This window comes from Podarcis pityusensis (genome assembly GCF_964106645.2).
Source record: "Podarcis pityusensis genome assembly, chromosome: 8".
In the NCBI taxonomy this organism is placed as follows: domain Eukaryota; kingdom Metazoa; phylum Chordata; class Lepidosauria; order Squamata; family Lacertidae; genus Podarcis; species Podarcis pityusensis.
Window position 1 is genome coordinate 66,730,231 of NC_138033.1, and position 11,983 is coordinate 66,742,213.

Below are 11,983 nucleotides of genomic sequence, written 5' to 3' on the forward strand. Positions count from 1 at the left end.
TCCGCTGAGTCCATTGCAGCCTGCTTTTGCATGCTCATCCTTGACTCTGATCCTGCCTCTTGCTAGTCTGGATGGAGGATACAGAGGGGTGCGTGCGAGCGAGTAGAAGCTAGCCTACTGCACAAAGGTAAAGCTTAACGTTTGTTGCTCCACATGTGACCCTCAGAAAGATTTCTCAGAAGGGAAAGCAGCTCTCTGGTTCAAAATGGTCCCCCACCCCTATGCATAAACTTAACAGGGTTAGCTTTGCCTTGTCTGATCTCCACTGCTTAGTCTGCTTCTCTATTAATACCTGCAGAAGTCAAAACTCTTCACTGGGAGGTGGGCACAGGAAGAGTTCCCTAGGCTATTTCTGGTGTGCTTCACAGTGGGAAAATTTCCATTCTTCTCTTTCATTGCATTCTGTTTCCTTCACCTCCACCACCTCCTCCCCCTCCCTGCTCTCCATGTTTCTTCATCGCTACCCACAGAGCTATATTAAATTAAGACATTTTCTTTCTTTTCTTTTTTTAAAAGAACTCTGTATCAACCCAGCGCTTGCTTAATGCCACCATCTTGTAGCCAGATGTCAACCACAAAATTGGGGGGCGGGGGGGAATCTGAGCCAAGGGAACGTCAACTGATCAGGGAAAGAGGCGAGATGAAGTAGCAAGATTGGGACCATAGAAGCAAAAACCAGAGCTGCTTAATCACACGGAAAAATTTAAGTAACTAAAGCCTGGGAGCAGATCACATTGGGTTGCTTCCAACTCAGTTTTACTCAGAGTAGAACCATTGAAACAGATGGAACCAAGTCATTCATGTTCATTAATTCCAATAGGCCTACCCTGAGCAGGACTAACATGCCCAAACCATTGGTGGTGTTCTCTTTTTACTCAGAGTAGACACGTTGCATTAACATGGCTAAGTTAGACCCATTGACAGTGAAGCTCTATTTGGTTATTATTTTCTCCATCAAATAAAAACATAGGATGCTACCTTCAACCAAGTCAGACAATTGGTCCATCTAGCTCATGGTTTTCAGAGAAAAAGGTTCATCTCAGCTTCCTGGAAATGCCAGGGATTGAACAAGGCAGATGCTCTGCAACTGAGCTACAAACCTTCCTGCAAAGGCATGGAAATGTCTAGGAAGCTGCCTTATACTGACTGGCCTTCAGATGTCTTCTAAAAGTCAGATGACTTCCCTAACTACGAACCCTGAAATTTGGGATCACGTCCAAACCAGGGCCCGTGAATCCAATGGACTTAAGTCTGTCATGTTCACTACTCTGAGTAGGACTCGCATTGGATACTACCTAGTGATCAGGGAAAGTGATCGAAAACCAGACCCTGGTAAATAGGCAATTGATGCTTATAATCCCAAAGGACTGCATCAATATGCCCATCCAGAAACATTTGGCTATGCAAATGTTTCCTCTGGCGCTCGCTCTCTTTTTCCTTTGAACTTCCGGCAAAGAGTCACGGTCTGTTTGCTTTTTCTTTAACCACAGAGGCCTTTGCAGTTGTGTGTGTGTTTACATATACATATATATACATACATATACATATATATATATATATACACACACACACACACACACACACACACACACACACACACACACACATATATATATATATATATATATATATATATATATATATATGCTGAGCTTGCAGAGAGAAATGAAGTCATCCCACAGGGTTTTTCTGCAGGGTTTTTCTTTTTAAAATAATAATAAAAATAAAATAAAATAAATTGCACAATTCTTTCATTGCTGGGATGTTAAAAAAAGAAAAGAATTTTCAAAGAAAATACAAGCTGGTTGTTTGTGTTTTTGCTCTGCAGCCAGTGCAGCAGCTTGAATATCTCTTCTGCAAGTTCAGAGGAAGGGAAAGTGCCAGGAAGCATTGTTCCTCCATGTTTGTCTTGAACTTCAGATGGCAACGCTGCGGCCGCCCTCCTTAAGGTGCCCGTAAATCTCGAAGTGTTTCATATAGGCTCCTTGTCGTGTGGCCATTAAGTTTTATAGCCTTTATGCTTCAAGTGAAACGATGACTGCGAATTCCTTCTAAATGTCATAATGCATCCCACATGCTAGCAGCTCCAAGCGTACAACCCAAGATCAACATCGAGCATTTAATAAGATGCGGGGCCATCTGCATCAAAAAGCACCAGCGGGATGGAAATGTCATAGAATCATAGTATCGCAGAGCTGGAAGGGACCCTAAGGGATCATCTAGTTCAGCCCCCTGCAATGCTTTAAAAACCTCCAATGAAGGAGAGCCCACCACCTTCCGAGGGAGTCTGTTCCACGGTCTCAAATAGCTCTTGCCATTGGAAAATTCTTCCTAACGTTTAGTCGTATTTTCGCTTATGCACACAGGGCCCTGGAATATAACCCCCACATGAACTGGGAGGAGGGGACCTGAAATGATTATACCCATTTCACAGCCTTTCAGGTTGAAGTCAAAAGGCAGCTATTCCTTGGGCTAATCCACATCAGATTGGACGTTTCAGCTAAAGTTCGCCATAAGACTAAGTCCAACTGCAACTACAGACTCCCGAGAATCAGTACAAGACCATTTTCCATCTAGGTTCAGGCGCTGGTCCAAGAAACAGATTATCTTTATCGGGAGATGGAGCACAGGTTGCTTCAATTTGATGTCTCAGCAGGTTTGATGCCACCAACCATGGCATCCTACTGGACTAACTTAGTGGGCTGGGAGTTGGAGGCACCACCGTTTTCACCAGGCTGGACCTCATCCTTGAACTTTGATCGTGTATCTTGAATGGAGGATAGAAAGGGGTGCGTGGGCCTGTGTAGAAACCAGCCTTTTGGACATAGGTAAAAATTTGCATGTGTTGCTCCTCCCACTTTTGGCTCTGGCCCCACCCAACACTAGCATGCGGCCCTCAGAATACTAGCTGAATACCAAGCTGCTATGTACCTGAAATACTATGAAATCACATTCTTCGTTGAAGCTTTCACTATTGGCTCCACATTCTGCCTGTAAGACTCCATCTTGGCGTGTTGCATTCTGCACCCTGATTTGCTACTGCTTGCATCTGCCAGACAACAGCAGACTCTACCCCCTACCCCACAAAGCCCTGCCCCAAAGCTGACAGCCACCAGTTCTCTACCTACTCATTTGGGGTGTGAAACTTTGAGAACCTAGCAGCTTCTAAGGAAGAGGCTATGGGGTTGCCAATTTCTCTTTCATCAGAGAATCAAGCAAATGGTCTCAAACAGCCTGGAATGGGCTCAGACTCCCAAAGGCTAGCCAATCAGAACAAAAGAAAGCCACACTGTCTAAATCTGAACACACACACCCTGTGAAATATGTTAGAGGAACTTCCTTCTGTAGAAAGTAAATCTGCAACAGCTTTCTGGTGTAGATGGTTCTGAGTCCCTTCCAACTCTACAATTCTATGATTCTATGATCTTCTCCTTGCCCTGGTTAGGCTACCAGTGGCAACCAGCCACAATGGCTATGATCTACCACCACTGCGAAAGCCAGCACATTGAGGAATATTAGTTGCTGGGAACCGTATTAGAGGAGTGTACTGTTGTACTCAGGCATACCCTCCAACATTTCTCCAATGAAAAGAGGGACGTCCTATTCCGCAAAAAATTTTTATTATTATTTATACCCTGCCCACCTGACTGGGTTGCCCCAGCCACTCTGAACTGCTTCCAACATACACTACAGTGGTACCTCGGGTTACAGACACTTCAGGTTACAGACTCCACTAACCCAGAAATAGTACCTCGGATTAAGAACTTTGCTTCAGGATGAGAACAGAAATTGTGCAGTGGCGGCGCGGCAGCAGCGGGAGGCCCCATTAGCTAAAGTGGTGCTTCAGGTTAAGAACAGTTTCAGGTTAAGAACGGACCTCCAGAACGAATTAAGTTCCTAAGCCGAGGTACCACTGTAGTGGCCAAAATTGTGGAAACCTTTTGGGAAAAATGTATTTCAGAGGTTTGATGGCTCATAGCACCTGATTGGCTCTCTAAAAACTCATGCTCATTAGCTACAATCAAATGAAGGAAAGCTAAAGCATATCAACCTAAGCAAGTTGTACTTCCTTTTTCTGGCTATTTGGCTATAACTTTTGATAGAATACAGATAACTGAACAAACTTTGTTGCATGACATTCTTCATTAAATTATCTTTCCACTCATATATAATTTTATGGCGTTACTCCAAAAAAAGTGGTGTTATGAGCCAGCAAACCTCAGAAATACACTTTCCCCAAAAGGTTTCCACAATTTTGGCCACTGGTGTAGATAAAAACATAATAAAACATTAAACATTTAAAAACTCCCCTATGCAAGGCTGCCTTCAGATGTCTTCTAAAGGTTGTGTAGTTACTTATCTCCTTGGCTCAGGGGTCGCCTAACTCCATACCCTCCAACATTTCTCCAGACATCCTAAGGAAAAGTGGGACATTCTGGGATCAAATTAGAAACTGGGATGGCTTCTGTAAGTCTGGGATTGACCCTGTAAAATATGGGCACTTGGAGGGTCTGGTCCTGCCTGCAAGTGTCCCGCGGGCACCAGGTTGGCATCTGGTGAGAACAGGATGCTGGACTAGATGGGCCAGCGGGGTACATTCCAGATGTTCTGGACGAGATGCCCCATCAGACCGTGCTGGAGGGCACCAGGTTGGCGAAGGCGGTTGCATGCTGTGGGTTTCTGATCTTCTCGGCATCAAATGCTCTCTCCCCATCTGTCTTGCTCCTTTCTTTCCCTTTCTAACATCCACTTCCCTCGCTCCCACCCCTGCCTTTCCTGAAGGGTCAAAGGGCAGGCAGAAAACCAGGGAGGGTTTGGCAGACGTCTTTGGCTGACATGAGCCTGCTCAGGAGAGGTGAGAGGCAGGGGTTCGGGGAGCCTCGGGTTCAGAGCAAGGTTAGCCAAATATCAGATAAATTAAGCAGGAGACCAGACAGCTTGGCTTGCGGGTGAACTTTTCACCCAGCCCAGCTAACCTGTTCCTGTCCTGGCCATTGCACAGGTGGAGAGGGCTCCAAGGGAAGCCTGACCCTCGGTCTCTCCGCCTTCCTCTGTCAACGCGGGGCAGGAATCAAAGCAAAGGCCCAAGCAGGGAGGACGCCCAGCTCGCAAGAACATGGAAAACTGCAGAATGCATCCATGGCGACACATACGCACACATTCAGAAGGCCATTCTATGTGATGCTAAATTGACTTTAATTAGGGATGTCCAAATACAGTGGTACCTCGGGTTACATACGCTTCAGGTTACAGCCTCCGCTAACCCAGAAATAGTACCTCGGGTTAAGAACTTTGCTTCAGGATGAGAACAGAAATCATGCGGGGGCGGCGCAACAGCAGGAGGCCCCATTAGCTAAAGTGGTGCTTCAGGTTAAGAACAGTTTCAGGTTAAGAACAGACCTCCGGAACGAATTAAGTATGTAACCAGAGGTACCACTGTATGTCCATTGCAGTTTCTCATTTTTCCCAATCCTCCTTGTGAAAATTCACTGGCATTTCAGTGCGGATGTTTCTTAACAGTGCACTGGTTTGAGTGTCGGAGTAGGACCTGGGAGACCTGGGTTCAAATCCTCGTTACGCGGCCCTGAAGCTCACTGGATGACATTGGGGCCAGTTCACTGCCTCTCAGCCTGACCTACCTCACAGGGTTGTTGTGAGGATAAAATACCACCCGGAGCACTTTCAGAGGAAAGGCGAGTTGTAAATGCAATCAATCAATCAATCAATCAATCAATCATTAAATTTGCCTAATATTTGTATTTCTGCAAAGCAATTTCCTCTAATGTAACACATTACCAATAAAAATTAAAATGTTACTTTCACTCATATATGCAATGCTATGCACACTTTACCCTTTCAATGCATTTATGTACAAATTACTTGGGTAGAGGAGTGCATTGCAAGATTCACGGAAGTCTGGATTTCGGACGGATGGCCCTGTTTTGGTTTGCACTTTGTTTCAGAAAGTGTGAATTAGGTGAGCTCCCCTTCAAAGGCAAACTGCAACTAAGTTCTCCCCCATCCATTGATGGATATGGATGGCTGTGTGTTTGTATCACTGATCAACTAGCATAAAGGTAAAGGGACCCCTGACCATTAGGTGCAGTCGTGACCGACTCTGGGGTTGCAGCACTCATCTCGCTTTATCGGCTGAGGGAGCCGGCGTACAGCTTCTGGGTCATGTAGCCAGCATGACTAAGCCACTTCTAGCGAACCAGAGCAGCGCACGGAAATGCCGTTTACCTTCCCGCCGGAGCAGTACCTATTTATCTACTTGCACTTTGACGTGCTTTCAAACTGCTAGGTTGGCAGGAGCAGCGACCGAGCAACAGGAGCTCACCCCGTCGCGGGGATTCGAACCGCCGACCTTCTGATCAGCAAGTCATAGGCTCTGTAGTATAATGCTCTTCTAATGGTTTGGGGTTTGTTTGTTTTTAAGAAATTGATTATTAATATATGATATGTGATTCTAGGTCATTTCTTTTGCAACACTGAATTTATTCTTTTCTAAATTGTTGGGTTTTATCTTCTTCATATTTACTGATACATTTTGCAAACCATTTTCTCCCCATCTCTTTTCCCCAACTTCCCGCAATGTTTTACATTTGGATAATAAGCAGCTGTCCATTGTAAGATGCTCACTGTGGGAAAGCTGCATAAAAATAATCTAAAATTATTTTAAATTTCAGATTTAAAATAATGATGCAAATTTAAAATATGATGCATATTTTAAATGCATCAATATTGCATTGTACCTGGCTTCTGAGAGCCTTCTGCATGTGAAGCAATTAAGAAATGTTCTTACAGAAAGCGTAACATCGGGAGGAGACCATATTGGACTACCCCCACATGAAAGCATGGAGTTTCACATACCACCCAATTCAAAAGCCCATTTCCTGTGATGCTACATCAATTTTGACTCTCTGGCACAATTTGTGACCGCGTGTAAAATTTGCCATGTCAAGACATAAATAAGAAAATGGCCAAATCTGAACCAGAAACCACTTGCCCTTGTATTGCCCTGTAAGATCGCTGAGGAAATTCTATTCATAGCACTGCACCATGCAGAATATTAATTGGGCAAACATCCGAAAATGGGCATTTTCTGTTCTTGCTCCTGTGGAATGCCCTCCCTTCTGCCAGACACCATCAGTTTCTCCAGACATCTTTTGCCCAGGCCCTCCCTGAGCCATAAAATCGGACCCTCTTCTTATGTTTGAATCCCTCAAATTCCTGTTTTATTTGCTGCTGTTTTATTTGTTTAAGGTTGCATTCTTGCTTTAACGATATTGCTTGCTTTTATGCTGTATGCTGTTTAGAGGTCTTTAAAAAAAAATACGGAGCAGTTCAACGGTTGCCAAATAAAATAAAAAGTAGAAAGGGATATGCAGAACTAAACATACAGGAACAAATTTCCACACCGAAACCAAACATCATAAATTAATATCACAAGGTTCCAAGTAACACAAATGGGTTTACATTACCTCATTATTGCAGTACATTATAAAAAGACTATATTTCTCAATAAAGACATTATCTTGTTGTCTGCCCTCTCTGGTTCTCACCATATAAGCAAGCTTAGCCATGCATACCATGTTTCAGATTTGAGTTGTTGATTGTCTCATGGTGTTCTCCTCCCCACCCACCCCCATTTTGACAAACAATATTTTTGGCAGCATTTAAGAGATGTTGCATTAATTCCCCATCCTCTGCTAATACACTTTCCTTAACATATCCCAGACTCTCCAAGTGTTCCTATTTTCCAGGGACAATCACAGATTTACAGAAGCCGTCCAGGTTTCTAATCTGATCATGGAATGTCATGCTATTCCTAAGGAGGTCCCTATTTTCATTGGAGAAAAGTTAGAGGGTATGGAGTTATGCAACCCTCAAGCCAAGGAGATAAGTATCTACACAACCTTTGGAAGACATCTGAAGGCAGTCCTGTATAGGGAAGTTTTTTGTTTTTTTAAAATGTTCAATGTTTAATTACATTTTTATCTATGTTGGAAGCTGCCCAGAGTGGCTGGGGCAACCCAGTCAGATGGGTGGGATATAAACAATAAAATTATAATGATGGAATCGGATGTCCCTCTTTTCATCAGAGAAATGTTGGAGGGTATGATATCCAAATACAGTGGTACCTTGGGTTACAGATGCTTCAGGTTACAGACGCTTCAGGTTACAGACTCCACTAACCCAGAAATAGAACCTCAGTTTAAGAACTTTACCTCAGGATGAGAACAGAAATCGTGCGCTGGTGGCAGCGGGAGGCCTCATTAGCTAAAGTGGTGCTTCAGGTTAAGAACAGTTTCAGGTTAAGAACGGACCTCCAGAACGAATTAAGTTCTTAACCCGAGGTACCACTGTAGTAAACTTACACGACCCATGGGTAAATTACAGTCAGTTATTACTTCAACTTCCATTGCTATATCTTCCCAGATAGATGGAGGGAAAGACGATGAAGAAAAAACCGACAACGACCCATTTTAGGACCACATCTGCACATTTCTTCTTGCAGACGGGATCTGACCCCTTCCCAAGAGACTCCCAGCTCCCCAGTCTGAAGCCAGTCACCCATTCCCTCCTTGAACAAAGTGCCTAGAAGATCAGGCCAGGCAGAGCAGCTCCTCGTGAGAGTGACCCAGCGGAGGAGACGGAGGCTCCCTCTGCCCTGTTCCATTACTCTTTTTGATTGACACTTTAATGAGGGTACGACGGGTCGCCCCCCTGCTGGGGGGCTGGTTCATGCCCCGTTTATCTCACAGTCCATGTAAGCCGAAAATAGCCGCTGGGCTGAGTTTCACCGGCCTGTGACCCAGCAAACCCCACCATGATGGATTGAGTGACTGAGGCGAGTTGGCAGCAAAAGTGTGTAGCAACAGTTTTGTTCTGTCAGCACGACACAATGGATTTGCTGATCCCTAGGTTTTTCCCTCCACAGCCGCTGCCGCTGTCCCTCGCAGATCTCCCCTCCCTTCGCAGGGGAATGGAGTGGGGAGAGGGAGAGGGATCAACAGAAATGGAAAACCTTCGGATTTCAGTTTCTCTCTGCTTCTCTGGTTTAAATTCAACCTTCAAGGAAAAAATTCTCCTGAAAATTCATCAGCACTCTAGTGCAAATTTTGACCCATTCAAAGTGTGGTTTTGATTCATATATACATATTTGCAAGCAAATCTCCTTATGTAATGCAATTTTTGTACGTTATTTTCACTAATACAGACATACTCATGCGCACGGCATGTTCGAACTGCGTAGCAAAATTCAGCAAAGCGCGTATTTCAGACGACAGCTGCGTTTCAGTCAGTGTACTTTTTTGCGAACTAGGCGGTTTCTCATTAAAATGCAGTGAATTAAAATAAAATTGATTCCCCACCACCACCACCAATCCCTAGCTACCAAGGAAAAATAAATAATGTTTGAGAAGTCAGGCTCGAACCTTCTTCTTCCCACCCTCCTTTCTGTAGCCATTGGAGGTGACAAAGTACTGGGAATGGGCAACAGGAAATTTGAACTTTCCTTTTCTTGCCTTTTAAACAGCTGCTCAGGAGCTGAATGGATGAGGCTCCTTTGTTGGGTGTGCCTGATTCTGCTCTGGCTCTTGCAATTGCAAAAGGCAACAGTTACCAGATGTTACCAGACACTTTGTGACCCTCAGGGTAGGGTGGGAACGCACTCTTGTGCTATTTAAAGCTAGGTGATGTCAGTGCATCTTGTACAGCTTTATACTTGAGCCATGGTTATGTTTGTTATTATTTACGACTTGCACAGAGCCATCAGGGCAGCAACGGGGGAGGAAGAGAGGCCCTCAAAGCGCTCACAACATCTAATGAACTTTAACACGTGGAATGATAAAAGTCCGCCGTTTTATCAGGACAAGTTATTCGCTGTTTACTGTTGTAACAGATGTTTCCTCAAAATTTATCTTCTGCACCATGAAAATAAATATAAACAGTATTCCAACGATATAGGTAATAAGCCTAGGTTAAAACGGTGCTTTTATTAAGTAGCAACCTCTTTGATACTCCCCCCCCCCCGATATTGTGACACACAAATATTTTCTATAAATAAAAAGCTGTATTTTAATTATCCTCCAAAAGGCATTAATCACCACAGGAATGTTATTTCGTCTGTTGTTGTGAAAACCAAGATGTCTGAATTGGTCCTTATGCTGCTTATCCATTTTAGTTTAACACTGATATTGCCTCACAGGTGCAGGATGGTGTTGGCGAGATGTGAATTTTTCCCTCTCAAAGGCCTTATTGTTTGGAAGAAGCCTATAGGGGAATATTAGACAGCTAGGTGGGGATTACGGCTGTTTGTCACCACATTTGGCATCAAGAACTCAACTGATGAAATCATATCTAGATTCGGGACACCTTCAGTTACCACCTGCTCGGAAAATATACCCTGGTTCATTATACGCACAATTTTGGAGGTACGCAGTTCCATTTTCCACATCTATTTCGCAACTCTTCCATTCGTATTTCCCACCTTCCAATAGGAAGGCACCGTAAGGATCCACAATCTGCAAACAGCATCACTATTTCAGATATACGCTGTTTTGATAAACATGGGAGAGGTTTTAATGCATCTCCCTCTCCTCATTGCAGTCCCCATCTCGATTGGGCCCCACACCTATTTTTCTTCGTATCTGGGGTGGGAGAAGCTCCCATTTAGGAGGAGCGTTCAGAGCCAAGCGCTTCCCCCGAGATGGCAATTCTGCATGTACCTGCTGCCCCCCAATAATTCCAAATCAGGCAGCAACCGAGGGTATTAACTCAATGCCAGCAGCTATTTCAGAGCTCTCCCATTTGCAAAACGGCACACTCGACTCCTTGAAGGGTATCCATGGGGGGGGGGGAGATAAGAAACCACACCGTTTTGTGCTTTCTAGAAGTAACGGGGAAGGCGGGGGGAGGGCAAGGGAGAGCCGGAAGATATTTTAAGCCATGGGCTTTGGAATCTGAATGCAATGTTTATTCACTTAGTAATGGGGTATTAGTGCCAATATCAACAGGAGAGTCACAGCTACACACACACACACACACACACACACGACTGTGGTTCCTAATGCTGGTTTTTTTTTTATTTAAAAAAGTGCTTTCCCCCTGACAAAACACACTGCAAAAGTCTGGAATGACTCCTTTTGCAGATGCTGGATCTGAAACCAAAAGCAGAGGAGCTGGACGAGGGTCCCGCCGGAAGGCAGGAGCAAAGCTGTGCTTTCAAGATGGCGTCAGGAAGCTGCTTTCCTGGCTCTGCTTTCCTGCTTTCCTGGCTCCACACAACCATGAGGGAAAGTGACTTAAGGTATCCTGGTTTGAATTGGAAAGCTACCTGTGCATTTCAGAGTAACACCCAACACTTGATGGACTCTCCCCATGAAGTCCTTTGGGTAGTTGAACTAGTAGCACGCGTATGATATGTGGCCTAATCACAAGGATTCACAGCGGCGGCTATTTCGTTCCCCTTTCTATACTACCTATAGGAAAGTGGAGGTTGGTCCATTAAAGTGAATGAGGAGCTGCCCCATCACCCTCAGTCTGGCCTCATTCAACTCCCATCTCCCTGCCTTCTTTCTTACAAGTAGTCCGGGGGTGGGGGTGGTGGGTGGTACTGGCTGTCAGCTTCTTCCTAGTCTTAGGTTTGGTTCATCCCGGAGCCTCGGAGATGAGCAGTAAAGTTGATTCTTTATTCAAGGAAATGGAATACAAACACAGAAACCTAAGGCAAGAGTGGCCCCCTGGCAAAGCAGTTGCCACTACTGACTACCCGGGACTCCCGCTTCAATGTTTTCTTTCTACTATTGCCTCCCTCCCCCCACAATTTGGAAAGGTGCCTCTTGCAATAAGAAGTAGCTTTACACCAAATCAGACCACCATTGGTCCATATAGCATTGTGGGCACATCTGGGATTTTGAAGTAGTATGGTGGATGCTTGTCACGTCTAAAAAGGTAGAGAAAGCCACCGACATCAGCT